We start from the raw sequence: 15,054 nt of genomic DNA, 5'->3' as shown, positions 1-15,054 counted from the left end.
TCAGTCTTATCCTTATTTACAGGGACTTCAAATGAATAAAACAAGGCCTGAATGGAAATCAACAATTGAGAGCTCCTGGGGAAATCAGCAACAGGGCCCACGTAAAGGAAGTAGTCAAGATAGTGATCTATCCTGCTACTCCATGCCCCGGGTTTCAACACACTAATGCAGAAAGGTCCTAAAACATTCAAAATAAGCATAGGATATCGAATATCCCATGGGCAAACACCTGTCTATGTAATATACATCATCCAGGCAAAACCTCATACACCTGAAAGCATCAGGATGTAAAAGGAGCAAACGGAAGGCCAACTTAACATCCACTTTACCCAGCCGGTTTCCTGGACCATGATCTGTAACTATCAAAATGACTGACACAGTACAGTGCAAATGGAAGACTGGATGGTGTCATTAACCGGCGACCCTGCAGGGTGAGATAAATGTTGTATAAGTCAGAACTTGCCTGGTGTCTTCTTTTTTACATCAATTGGGAAAGGCACCAAATCTGCATTAGGGTGGGGAGCAAAATTCCCTGCTATATGCTCTAATCGCACCTCCAACAACAGTTTTTCCTGAACCTCTAAAGGGAGCTGCCGAGCCAGTTTCAAGTTCTTTGGAGAACAGGGCCAGAAACTGGGAACAGAAACCTAGAAACAAACATTTTGTGCAATCCCGGTCTGGATACCATAGCAACCACTTAACCATGCCCTCCAGACATATGGGTGAAAATTGCTTGTATGTCACTACTATGGGCCATACAATGAATTAGGGCACTACTATAGGTCATACAATGAATTAGGGCACTACTATAGGTCATACAATGAATTAGGGCACTACTATAGGTCATACAATGAATTAGGGCACTACTATAGGTCATACAATGAACTAGGGCACTAATATGGTCATACAGTGAACTAGGGCACTACTATATGTCATGCAATTATCTAGGGCACTACTATGGGACATACAGTGAACTAGGGCACTACTATATGTCATGCAATTATCTAGGGCACTACTATGGGACATACAGTGAACTAGGGCACTACTATATGTCATACAATTAACTAGAGCACTACTATGGGACATACAATGAACTAGGGCACTAATATGGGTCATACAATTAACTAGGGCACTACTATGGGACATACAATAAACTAGGGCACTACTATGGGACATACAATGAACTAGGGCACTAATATGGGACATACAATGAACTAGGGCACTACTATGGGACATACAATGAACTAGGGCACTATTATGGGACATACAATGAACTAGGGAAGTAGCAGTAACCAGGGAATTACTAAGGGGCATAAAATGAACAACTATTGCAGTGAAAGGTGTCTCTGTAGAAGCAATGGGTGGGGGCCCCTTAAAAATGTTGCTATGGGGCCCACAAAGTTCTGGCTATGCTCTTGCTCCTAACAGAGCCTGTTTTTGCACTATGTTGCAGACCATTTCTCACTTTTTGTATTTAACCTGACTGCGTGGTTCATATCCCATAAGCTCAGCTTTGGGTCCTTAAAAATGTACTATACTCCAGGCAGACACCGTACCGGATTCAGAGATTGGCGCTGCTGTTTCGGCATTGAGCGCGGTTTGCGTGTGACTGTGAATCAGGAACGCCGTTTGCCTCCTGAAACAACAACTGCTGTCCTGTAATATTGTGACAGCAACAGCAGTAACCAATAATAACAAGAAGTATTAGAATGGATAATACACCACCACGGCCTGTGTGTTGAATTTATTTATTTATTATTTATTACCAGTTATTCATATAGCGCACACATATCCCGCAGCGCTGTACAGAGTTGCAACTGTCTTGGATGTGGGTTAGAAGTTGTACAAGTAGAACATTCTTTTCTAGTTATTGAACATCGTTGCGGGAAATTCACATTTATCCTCAATTAGGGAGAGACTGCTTCACATTTGTACTAACAAACAGCCACAGATGTGAGAAGGAAAAGTTTTCTATAAACATTAATCGACTATTTCCACTCGACCACTGATGTTCGTGTGATTTCTTTCCACTGTTTTGGAGAAAGGATTTATAAGCATGAGACCAGCTGAGGTGCAAGGTATATGCCTCTTTGGAGGCACATTTTGCTTGGATGTGCCGAGATTTCTAAAACTCAGATGTTTGAGGACAGTATGTTTGAGCACAGGTTGGCCAGGCCTGATGTAAGCCATTATTGAGGCTGCACCCAACAGGACATTAGGAGAAGTACCTAAAGTTTAATTTATAAAGGCGCTGGTTGCAAAGTCGCAGGAGGGTGGACTTCCTTTTGATGTGTGCATCTTCTGGGATTTTCCTGCTTCTTTGCCAAACTAGGGTTTTCCATCAAAGAGGCTGCTGCCGCCATCATTACTTACCATCCATTTTGGCCTGGACATGAGTTGGTGAGATAGGATTTCCATTTAAGCTGCATTATGGAGAACATGAAAAAAAGTACAAAACTGCCGTTGACATTGGTGTAACTGCAGATGTACAGGGCTGTGGCTTCTTTGCATATTAAATGTTGATGGTTAAAAGAAGCCTTAATAGTTGCTTGACTCAAAGCTGAAAATCAATACACTTTTTATTACTTTGTATCAGCGCAGTTCAAACACAATTTCTGTTATTGGTTTCTCGGTGCTGAGCGTGCCAAAGATTTTGTAAAGAAAAAAAAAATCCTTTATTTCTGGGTCATTTTTGTGAAATTCAGAAGCCACAAAACTGGTTAAAGAAAATGAAGAAGAGGAGAGTTACATCCCTCTCCTTCAATCTGCCAATCTGTACAGCTCGTATTACTATTTTTGGCAGCCTCCTTCTTATGCAAGCCATTTACTCAGGATATGCCTGCTTAACAACATCTGGTATAGTATAGCTACTTTGTTTTTGTCCTCTCTGTGTGCTGGGATTTCTTTATTTGATTATTGTTGAATCAATGTGATATTTTTGACTGCTGCACAACTTTGTTATACTGTATTTGTTACATGCCTTGTTATGTTTTTCTTTGTTTTGAGTTACCTGTTTGAGAAATACATTATTTTACCTTTTTATTTTTGTTGCAGATTCCACGGTGTGGAGTAACTAGCGTGTGTGCAGAGGGTGCAGTTGTTATGGGGCCCGGGCTGCTTCCAGGGCCTGGTGCTCCTCCAGCACCTCCGCTCGCCAGACAGAACCGCCGCTGACGATAGTACCCCCGCAGCCTGCAGCCGTGGAGGATGCAGCAGGGGCCCCAACACTGCAGCAAACTTTACCCCAACCTGACTGTCTCCTGGCAGCAGGGCAGGGCAGTTCCACTATTCGTAGGTATTTAGGGGGTGGAATCTAATGCCGTAAAGTGCCAGCCCTCATCATCAACCTATGACTTTTCTGTAGTCGGTACCTCTCCCTCTCTCTCTCTCTCTCTCACTCTCTCCCTCCCAGACACTGTTTCTCCATCACTGCCTCTCTCCCCCCCCCTCTCCCCGACACTGTCTCTCCCTCTCTACTTGACACTTTCTCTTTCTCCCTCTCTCTCCTTCACACTGTCTCTCTCTCCTTGACACTGTCTTTCTCGCCTTCTCTCTTTCCCAGACACTATGGGGTATATTTACTAAAATTCGTATTTTTCAGAATTAGGTTAAAGTTCAAACACGAATGACATCGAATGTGTGAATTTGCAACTTTTTGTTTTTTTTTACGCCTCATTTACTATGCTGTCATATTCTGCATTTTCGTTTTTTCGGATGTCGATGTCATTCGTAATGTCGGGCAGTGTTTTACGTGAGTGATTAGTAAAACACTGCCGACATTAACACAATGAATCTCGGCCGGATCTGTGAGATCCGTGCAGGGCTTCATTGTGTACCTTAAAAAAGTGTTTAAAGAGTTAAAGTAAAATAAAAAATGCGTGGGGTCCCCCCTCCTAAGCAAAACCAGCCTCGGGCTCTTTGAGCCGGTCCTGGTTGAAAAAATATGGGGGGAAAAATGACAGGGGTTCCCCCATATTTAAACAACCAGCACCGGGCTCTGCATCCGGTCCTGGTGCAAAAAATACGGGGGACAAAAAGCGTAGGGGTCCCCCGTATTTTTTGAATCAGCACCGGGCTCCACTAGCCAGAGAGATAATGCCACAGCCGGGGGACACTTTTATATCGGTCCCTGCGGCCCTGGCATTAAATCACTAACTAGTCACCCCTGGCCGGGGTACCCTGGAGGAGTGGGGACCCCTTAAACCAAGGGGTCCCCTTCCTCCAGCCACCCAAGGGCCAGGGGTGAAGCCCGAGGCTGTCCCCCCCCATCCAAGGCTGCGGATGGGGGGCTGATAGCCATGTGTAAAAATAAGAATATTGTTTTTTGTAGCAGTACTACAAATCCCAGCAAGCCTCCCCCACAAGCTGGTATTTGGAGAACCACTAGTACCAGCATGCGGTGGAAAAAACGGGCCCGCTGGTACCTGTAGTACTACTACAAAAAAAATACCCAAATAAAAACAGAACTCACACCTTGAAAGTAAAACTTTATTACATACATGCACACCTTCATACACACATACTTACCTATGTTCACACGTGGCTCGGTCCTCTTCTCCAAGTAGAATCCATGGGGTACCTGAAAATAAAATTATACTCACAAAAATCCAGTGTAGATCTGTCCTCTTCTGAGCTTGTAATCCACGTACTTGGCAAAAAAAGAAACCGAAAAACCTGAACCACGCACTGAAAGGGGTCCCATGTTTACACATGGGACCCCTTTCCCCGACTGCCGAGCCCCCCCGTGACTCCTGTCACAGAGGGTCCCTTCAGCCAACCAGGGAGCGCCACGTCCTGGCACTCTCCTGATTGCCTGTGCGCTCCTGAGCTGACAGGCAGGCTGCGCACTGAAGATACAATGTAGCGCATAGGCGCTCCATTGTGTCCAATAGTGGGAACTTTGCGGTCAGCGGTTGACCGCGAGTAACCTCACCGCTGACCGCAAAGTTCCCACCATTGGATACAATGTAGCGGCTATGCACTACATTGTATCTTCAGTGCACATGAGCGCACAGGCAATCAGGAGAGTGCCACGACGTGGCGCTCCCTGATTGGCTGAAGGGACCCTCTGTGACAGGAGTCACGGGGGGTCTCGGCAGTCGGGGAAAGGGGTCCCATGTGTAAACATGGGACCCCTTTCAGTGCGTGGTTCAGGTTTTTCGGTTTGTTTTTTTGCCAAGTACGTGGATTACAAGCTCAGAAGAGGACAGATCTACACTGGATTTTTGTGAGTATAATTTTATTTTCAGGTACCCCATGGATTCTACTTGGAGAAGTGGACCGAGCCACGTGTGAACATAGGTAAGTATGTGTGTATGAAGGTGTGCATGTATGTAATAAAGTTTTACTTTCAAGGTGTGTGAGTTCTGTTTTTATTTGGGTATTTTTTTTGTAGTAGTACTACAGGTACCAGCGGGCCCATTTTTCCACCGCATGGTGGTACTTGTGGTTCTCCAAGTACCAGCTTGTGGGGGAGGCTTGCTGGGACTTGTGGTACTGCTACAAAAAACAATATTCTTATTTTTACACATGGCTATCAGCCCCCCATCCGCAGCCTTGGATGGGGGGGGACAGCCTCGGGCTCTTCACACTGGCTCTTGGGTGGATGGAGGGGGGGGGAAACACTTGGTTTTAGGGGTCCCCCCATGATTTAAGCAGCGGATATCTCAGCGGACTGGGCGATTTAATGCCAGGGCCGCAGGGACCGATATAAAAGTGCCCCCCGGCTGTGGCATTATCTCTCTGACTAGTGGAGCCCGGTGCTGGTTCAAAAAATACGGGGGACCCCTTCGATTTTTGTCCCCCATATTTTTTGCACCAGGACCGGACGCAGAGCCCAGTGCTGGTTGTTTAAATATGGGGGAACCCCAGTGATTTCCCCCCCCATATTTTTTCAACCAGGACCGTCTCAAAGAGCCCGAGGCTGGTTTTGCTTAGGAGGGGGGACCCCACGCATTTTTTTTTTTTCAACAGTTTCACACCCCTTCCCACTGATAAACATGCACGGATCTCATGGATCCGTTCATGACTATCAGAACACGGTAAAAAAAAGCAGGTCTGTTTTAAAACTGCTTTTTTTTACGAATTGTATTTTTTCACAGCAGTGTTTGGCTATTGCCGGCAGTGTTTGTGAAATACAATTTTTAGTAAATGACAGAGTTGTATACCTAAACAGCCACGTTTGACCGATGGTGTTATCATTCGTATTTTTTTTCTTTGACTACCAAAAAAAAATACAAATTGCCTGATCACTGCCGAGATTTTAGTTTAGTAAATTCCCGAGATGACACTTTGATCAAAAAACACCAAATCGGTCAAAATCGGGAGCTTAGTAAATAAATATACCCCTATCTTTCTCTCTCTCTCTCTCTCTCTCTCTCTCTCTCTCTCTCCCTCCCTGGCACTCTCCCTCCTCTTCTCTCCTTGACACTATCTTTCTCTTTCTTTCCCTCCATCCTTGACACTGTCACTCTCTCCCTGACACTGTATCTCTCTCCCTCTCTCCCTTACACTGTCTCTCTCCCTGACACTGTCTCTCTATCCATCTCTCCTCTCCCTGACACTCTCTCTCTCCTTCTTTCCTTGACACTATCTTTCCCTCACTTTCCCTCTCTCCTTGACACTGTCGCTCTCTCCCTCTTACTCTTCGACACTGTCTCTCTCTCCCTCTCTTCTTGACACTGTCTTCCCCTCCCTTTCCCTCTCTCCTTGACACTGATGCTCTCTCCATCCCTCTCTCTCCGACACTGTCTCTCACTCCCTCTCTTTAGTCCTGACACTATCTCTCTCTTTCTATGACTCTGTCTTTCTCTCCCTGACACTGTCTTTCCCTCTATCCCTGACACTGTCTTTTGTCTCTCTCTCTCTGTCTGACACACTCTCTCTCTCTCTCTCTCTCTCTAACACCCTCTCTCTCGCAGATGTAAATAAAGTAATGGGGCCATCTGTTAAATTAAATTCGGCTCATCGGGGGGGGGGGGGGGGGGGGGGGGTTCCAGGTACTCGGAAACCCCCTGCATGCTCCACTGGAAATCTCCTGCTTACCTTTCAGTCCCGATCTGGCCCCCTGTCCCCATCCATAGAATTGGGACAAAATTCATAAAAATGTATGGGGTAGATCTTAACCGCGGGAACCTTCACCTTCTTCAGATGGTGCTGATTCCCAGACCCCGGTGTCCCAGGTTGGGAAACGGGATTCGTTTGGAACCCTCCACCCCTGTTCGGCTCCTTCCGCTGGCTCCCCATTTCTTTGTGCACATGCATGAACCCAAGTTCACTCATGTGCGCTAGCACTGCTGAGTAATGCTGAGTAAAGGTGGGTACACACTGGAAGATATATCTGCCGATCAATTGATTGGCAGATATATCTATGGACGGATCGGGCAGTGTGCTGTGCCTACACACTGCCCGATCCACCGGGGACTGACGTCATGAACTGGGCGGGCGTGTGTACAGCTGTCAATCACCGCCGGCCGCCGCAGCATTTGTACGGGCGGTCGGCCGACTGCCCGTACACACACAGCGACGCGCCAATATATCGGTAGATATATTGGCCGTCGGCTGTGCTGCGGGCCGACACGATACGTCTGTGAACAACGGAGTTCACAGACGTATCGGCCATACACACTGGCCGATGGACTCGCGATATATCGGCCATTCAACAGAACGGCCGATATATCGGCCAGTGTGTACCCACCTTTAGACTTGGCAGCTACGTTTCACTTCTACAAAAGTAGCAGTTATAGGGATCGCAGGGTCAGCTGATCTTCGGATCAGCTGTCCCGGCACAGGAGCAGTGTTTGAACATCCACCTCTGCTACTCGCGTCTGCTGATGCTAATATTAGCATCATGAATAGAACCACACGTAATTGATTCAACTGTTTCTGACACCCATTTTATCTTTATTATCTGGGCATGCACTGACCTACAGTGCCCCTGAGGAAAACCACTTAGGCGGTGGAAATGGACATTCGGTCGGATGTTGTTTACATCTATTATAGAGTAACCACTTTCTACAAATATATTAACAGTGAGAGCCAGACACCATTTTTACAACCTTAGGAAGGATAAGTGTTACTATATCAGGGGCAAATGCAGGATTTGCAAGGGTGTGTGTGTGTGTGTGGGGGTGTGTACTGTAGCTATGTATTTGTATATGTGTATGTATATATATATATATATATATATATATATTTATTTCTCTTACGTCCTAGAGGATGCTGGGGACTCCGTAAGGACCATGGGGTATAGATGGCTCCGCAGGAGACATGGGCGCTGTAAAGCTTTAGAATGAGTGTGCACTGGCTCCTCCCTCTATGCCCCCCCTCCAGACCTCTGTTTTCCTAACCCTAGCCGTTCTGGCTAAATGAATCATTAAGGCCCTGACTACATCAAGGGACTTGGAATTCCCCAAGACCCCCGTAGCCACAGGCACCACAAAAGGTTGGTTCATATGAAATGACGAAACCACTTTAGGCAGAAATTGAGGACGAGTTCTCAACTCCGCTAGATCCGCATGGAAAATCAGATAGAGGCACTTGTACGACAAGTCCGTCAATTTGGACACCCGCCTCGCAGATGCCAAGGCCAATAACAAGAGCCCTTTCCAAGCGAGAAACTTAAATTCAACCGTTTGAAGCGGTTCAAACCAGTATGACTCAAGGAACCGTAACACCACGTTAAGGCCCCATGGTGCCACTGGGGGCACAAAAGGAGGTTGGATGTGCAACACTCCTTCTACAAAAGTCTGGACTTCTGTGAGAGAAGCCAATTCCTTCTGAAAGAATATGGATAAGGCAGAGAACTGCACCTTAATGGAGCCTAACTATAGGCCCATATCCTCACCTGACTGTAGAAAATGGAGAAACACATCCTAGTTGGAAACCCTCAGTAGGAGCATCCTTGGCTTCACACCAAAGCACATATTTTCTCCAGATACGGTGATAGCGTTTCGCCGTAACATCTTTTCTAGCTTTAATAAGAGTAGGGATGACCTCCTCTGGAACACCCTTTTTAGCTAGGATTTGGTGTTCAACCGCCATGCCGTAAAACGTAACCGCGGTAAGTCTTGGAACATGCAGGGCCCCTGTAGAAGCAGGTCCTCCTTGAGAGGAAGGGGCCACGAATCTTCTGGGAGCCGTCCCTGAAGATCTGCATACTAGGCCCTTCGAGGCCAATCTGGAACAATGGTCTGAAGTCTTCTGCCGCCTTTGAAGTATTCTTTCTTCCTATACTCACCCGGCTTCTATATTCCGGCTCTGTGAGGAGGACGGCGGCGCGGCTCCGGGACGAACGGCGAGGGTGAGACCTGCGTTCCGACTCCCTCTGGAGCTAATGGTGTCCAGTAGCCTAAGAAGCAGAGCCTATCATTTAAGTAGGTCTACTTCTCTCCCCTCAGTCCCACGAAGCAGGGAGCCTGTTGCCAGCAGTGCTCCCTGAAAATAATAAACCTAACAAAAGCTTTTTCAGAGAAACTCAGGAGAGCTCCCCTGCAGTGCATCCAGTCTCCACTGGGCACAGGAACTAACTGAGGTCTGGAGGGGGGCCCGTAGCACACCAACGTTTCGGGGCCCGTAGCACACCCCTCACACACACACTTTGACAAAGAGCCCCGAAACGTTGGTTTTCGTGATGTTAATTTGAAATACACTACTAGCACCTTAAAGACCTGGAGTGACGCCGTCTTTTATATATATATTTACACTTAATTGCAGCTGCATAATGACGCTATTTACCTTGTCCAGCCTCCTCATCGTGGCTTTGCACCGGAAGGGTGTCAGGGCTTCGATTGTGGTCAGTAAGGGGAGGTTTCTAGGTTCTGAGAGCCCCCCCCCCTGTGTGCACCACTGGGAATATATATATATTTATATGTGTGTGTGTGTGTATATATATATATATATATATATATATATATATACAGTATGTATGCGTGTGTGTGTGTGTGTGTGTGTGTGTGTGTATAACTATATAAATAAATATATATATATATATATATACAATATTGCCTATGGAGTAATACAAAATTATTTTTGCCATAAGTGTTGTCTCCGAGTGCCGGTTCCTTCGGAGGGATATTGGTGGGTTTTTTTCCGGGCACCGGAGCTTGTTGTGCAGTTTACACGAGTGCCGGCTGTTTTTGGAGGAATTAATATATATATATATATATATTTCTCATACGTCCTAGAGGATACTGGGGACACTTCATAGACCATGGTGTATAGACGGGATCCGCAGGAGACATGGGCACTCTAAGACTTTGAATGGGTGTTAACTGGCTCCTCCCTTTATGCCCCTCCTCCAGACTCCAGTTAGATTCTGTGCCCAGAGAAACTGGACACTAAACAGGGGAGCTCTACTGAGTTTCCCTGAAAAGACTTCATGTTAGGTTTATTATTTTCAGGGAGCACTGCTGGCAACAGGCTCCCTGCTTCGTGGGACTGAGGGGAGAGAAGCAGACCTACTTCTAGTGAGTTCAAAGGCTCTGCTTCTTAGGCTACTGGACACCATTAGCTCCAGAGGGTCTGATCGCTAGCCATGCTAGATGCTCATTCCCGGAGCCGCGCCGTCACCCCCCTTACAGAGCCAGAAGAAAGAAGCCGGGTGAGTATTAAGAAGATCAGAAGACTTCAGTAGATGGCAGAAGATCAGAGTGTGAGGTACCGCGCAGCGGTCGCGCTGCGCGCCATGCTCCCACACACACACAGCGGCACTGACGGGTGCAGGGCGCAGGGGGGGCGCCCTGGGCAGCATAAAACCTCAGCTCAGGCGCTGGCAGATAAAATAGGTGCCTGGGCACACATTATACCCCCGCCAGTATAAATATGTATTTTCAGTAGCTGGACTGAAGCACGCCATTACGGGGACGTGGCTTAGCCCTCACAGCGTTAACCAGCGCCATTTTATCTCCACGGGACTGCAGAGACGCTGAGCCTGATCTCCCACACTGCTATACAAGTAACAGGGTGCAAAAAGGGGGGGGGGGGGCACAGTTGATTTGGTGCTATGTTATTTATATAAAAAGCGCGAAAGGCGCTGGGTTGTGAGCTGGTAAACTCCCTTGGGTGTCTCTAACAGGCTTGACTGTGGGTCTGTCCCCTATAGACCAGGGCCTTGTTGGTGTCGGTACACGTGTGTCGGCATGTCTGAAGCTGAGGGCTCCACCACAAACGGCTATGGGAAGGTCTCTGTCGGTACCGCCGACTCCTAAAGGGTACTCGGTACATGTACATAGATGGCAACATGACAATATATGTATGTTTTTTCCAAGAGAAAATTATACGGGAGACACACCAGGGGGTGGGTGACCCTGTCGTCACCGTGAAATCTGACTGGGTAGTGTTAATACCAAATTGCTTTCTAACAAATATTTAAAATGCCCGCTCTAATATATATTGTAGATGCCTGCACATCTTATTACCATGTGCCATGAATGTGCGCTATACATCGCAAAACACTGCATCCCATAAGAGAAAACAATACACCCACACATTATCTGAGTTCCAAAGCTCATTGATGTATATATTTGTTATTAAAAGGATATGTACGGTATACATATAGTTACATGGTTACAATTTATACAGTGAGCAGGTAATACATACAGTTACAGGCCAGCGATACAATTACCATATCTTTCTCATATAAAAGTCTTCCCTCCATATCACTCTCTCTCTCTCTGTAAATAAATAAATACAGGAACTGGTCTGGCAGCAACTCCATCATCGTCTGGGACAAAACAGCAACTAGCAACTGTGTGTCTCTGTAATGTGTTATCTAGTTTAAGGGAAGGAACTTTCACATTCATGATGAGTCACTGGTCTGTTCGTATGCTAAACAGGTTCAGCCTTGAAGACATCCAAAGGGCTGGCCTGAGTTTCCTGTCCACCACCTGTTTGGAATGTCTGTTGTCCTAATAACAGTGACTTTAGCTTTCATACATTTAATCATAACTATTTGTTGTAATGTCCTACAACTTAATAACAAGTATCAAATGCTTGCTTTAATACCAAATACGACAGGTCTATCTTGCTTCATTCAAATAATACACATACATGACATTACTCCATTATATAGTTTTTAAATCATTATGATGTCTGGCGCTTGATATTATTATATGTCACAACTGAGGGCCTGAGCTGACGGGAGGCAGCCTCAGTTGTAGGGGTTGAGATGTACCGGAACCTGGGAGGTTGTATCAGACCCCTGGACATGTAAGTAACATGAATAATAACTGCCCGAAGGCGTGACCACGACAACTTGGATAAAAGTCAATGATGTTTATTATGACAACTCCGCAACACAGCAGCAGTAAAAGAAAACGTAAAAGTCAGCAAAGAATAAATACAGTTCCTGGGTACTACAGGATGGCAGGAGCCACAGGGCACTGGTAGTGTGAGATAGTTCTTATGATCTTCTAGATGGAAAGTCCTTACCAGGCCCGACTGTAGCAATGGAGATAACCCAGGATTGTGCCAGCTGGTGTTCCAGGAAAAGCTGGGTTGCTGAAGATAAAACAGCTGCTGTGGATACTGGCTGGAACCAGACTGTTGTTAGCACGGAGTGGATACTGGCTGGAACCAGTTAAATAATAAATGAACTTGGGAGCGATGAAATATGAACTGAAATGTAGAACTTGAGAGCGGAGAAATAATAATACCGGTGGAGAGTGGTAAAGTGTAGAAAGGACACCGGCCCTTTAAGGGAAGCTGTACTCTGCTGGAAGCTGAGCTGGAAGCAGGTAATGTTGTAGCTGGAAACAGATGAATCCACAATGGATTGGAGAGTCAGGCTACACCGCAGGTGGAATGCTGGTGCGGGTCTCTATGGTGGAAGTCTTGAGACAGGAGCTGGAACCTGGAAGACAATCACAGGAGAGAGACAAACAGGAACTAGGTTTGACAACCAAAGCACTGACGCCTTCCTTGCTCAGGCACAGTGTATTTATACCTGCAGCAAGGAAGGGATTGGCTAGGCAATTATGCAGATTATCAATACTGAGAACAGATTGGTGGAAATGAACAGCTGACAGAATCCAAGATGGCTGCGCCCATGCAGACACTTGGAGGGAAGTTTGGTTTGTAATCCATGTGGTAATGAAAACAGTAATGGCGGCGCCGGCCACCGGAGACAGGAGGCGCCAGGCTGACAGATGCACATCCAGCCACGCGGACACAGCGGAGGCCGCGGCTGACGTAATCGCCACTCAGACACTCTGCATGCAGAAGTTCAGGGACGGCGGTGGAGGCCGCGGGAGACGCCATGCCAGGTGTAATATGGCGTTTACTGTGACAGCGTCCCAGAGTGACAGGAGAGGATACAGGAATGTACACATCAGGATAACAGATGGGATCCGGTCCTGGAGCGCTGAGCCAGCCTTAGGAGGCATCTGATGGGTAAGAAATGGCATCCAGATACCCGGATCGTGACATTATAATTATGTGCTGTATGAAATAAGTGTTGAATCCATCACTGTGGCATGTCCGTGCAAATGCATGTGTTACCATATATTGCTGTGCTCGCTGCGCGTATTTGCAAGTATAGCGACTTATATGTGTGGAGTCTGTATGTTCTTTCTATGTAATATTTTTTTGACTTCGACGGTAGAAATTGACATGATAATGTGATGCATTTCTATAAGAGCTATACCTGGAGATATATATATATATATATATATATATATATATATATAGGTGTAGTATGGTTACATAGATCTGTGGATCGAACACAGATGTAATATTTGTGGAGGGTGTATTATAATATATATATTTCCCTCGGTGTCGCAGAAATTTTATTTTGCCCAGTTACTGCTCCCTGAGATCGACACGAATACTATTTCTTATGTCGACCATAATGTTTCCTGATTAGATCCACAACGTCGGCATTCAGTACATGTTTCATACACATTAAGAACGTATTAACGTCACTAGGGACCCTGTGGTTCCTGACAAAAGGATATATATATATATATATATATATATATATATATATATATATATATATATATATATATATATATAAAAAAAATATAACAAAATGACAGCACTCTATGTCCTATAACACTGAATTCTGGTGCAGGGTCCTGGTAATTGATAAAAACACTCACTTCTTCCACAATAGAAAAAAGAATTAGACCAGCACTCACGTTTAGTAGGTGAAAGAAAAAAAGGGTTTTATTCCTGACAAGCCATCGGGTTGTGTTGCTATAATAAACAAACCTCCTTAGCAACCCGCTCCGGCAGCGCGACATCCGTGTAGTGCAGGCAGATCTGTATTAGCGTGCAGCGGCAAACAGGTAAAGTTGCTGCTGTCTGCGTCCCCAGCCAGAGGCATGCCTGTAGAGTAGTCAACCCCACAGTGCGCCGACAGCATGGAGATTCGACAGCCCAAACTTATACAAACCATGAAACAATATATAACATATAACTCAAGTGAGCAAACTGTACTGGCTTGCACAGCAATAGTATCATATCACTCAGGGAATATTAATATCTAAATGCAGCACAACATCGTTGCACTGATGGAATATAACCATGGTTAATAACACCATAGGTAATGCACCACAATACTATACTGGGCTAACGTGAAAGGCAAATGCAAGCGCCGTGTGATGTCAAGGACAACAAGGGGACAACATAATCATCACCTGTAGGACAAAATTTGTCTCTTGGTACAGTACCCGGTATTCCCATGCCGTCTCCAAGCATGGTACTAACTGGGCCCAACACTGCTTAATTGCCAAGATCGGACGGGATCGGATGGTTTCCAGTGTGGTATGATTGTATCACAACGATGTTGTGCTGCATTTAGATATTAATATTCCCTGAGTGTTATGATACTATTGCTGTGCAAGCCAGTACAGTTTGCTCACTTGTGTTATATATGTTATATATTGTTTCATGGTTTGTATAAGTTTGGGCTGTCGAATCTCCATGCTGTCGGCGCACTGTGGGGTTGACTACTCTACGGGCATGCCTCTGGCTGGGGACGCAGACAGCAGCAACTTTACCTGTTTGCCGCTGCACGCTAATACAGATCTGCCTGCACTACACGGATGTCGC

At 45.9% G+C, this 15,054-nt stretch overlaps 1 pseudogene; it reads right to left on the bottom strand.

The window, feature by feature from the left end:
* Positions 1-14,660: 14,660 nt before the first annotated feature.
* LOC135051732 (5S ribosomal RNA) lies at positions 14,661-14,780 on the bottom strand (annotated as a pseudogene).
* Between the last annotated feature and the right edge of the window lie 274 nt (positions 14,781-15,054).

The sequence above is a fragment of the Pseudophryne corroboree genome, chromosome 2 (assembly GCF_028390025.1).
Source record: "Pseudophryne corroboree isolate aPseCor3 chromosome 2, aPseCor3.hap2, whole genome shotgun sequence".
In the NCBI taxonomy this organism is placed as follows: Eukaryota; Metazoa; Chordata; class Amphibia; order Anura; family Myobatrachidae; genus Pseudophryne; species Pseudophryne corroboree.
This window is presented reverse-complemented; position numbering and strand designations above follow the sequence as displayed.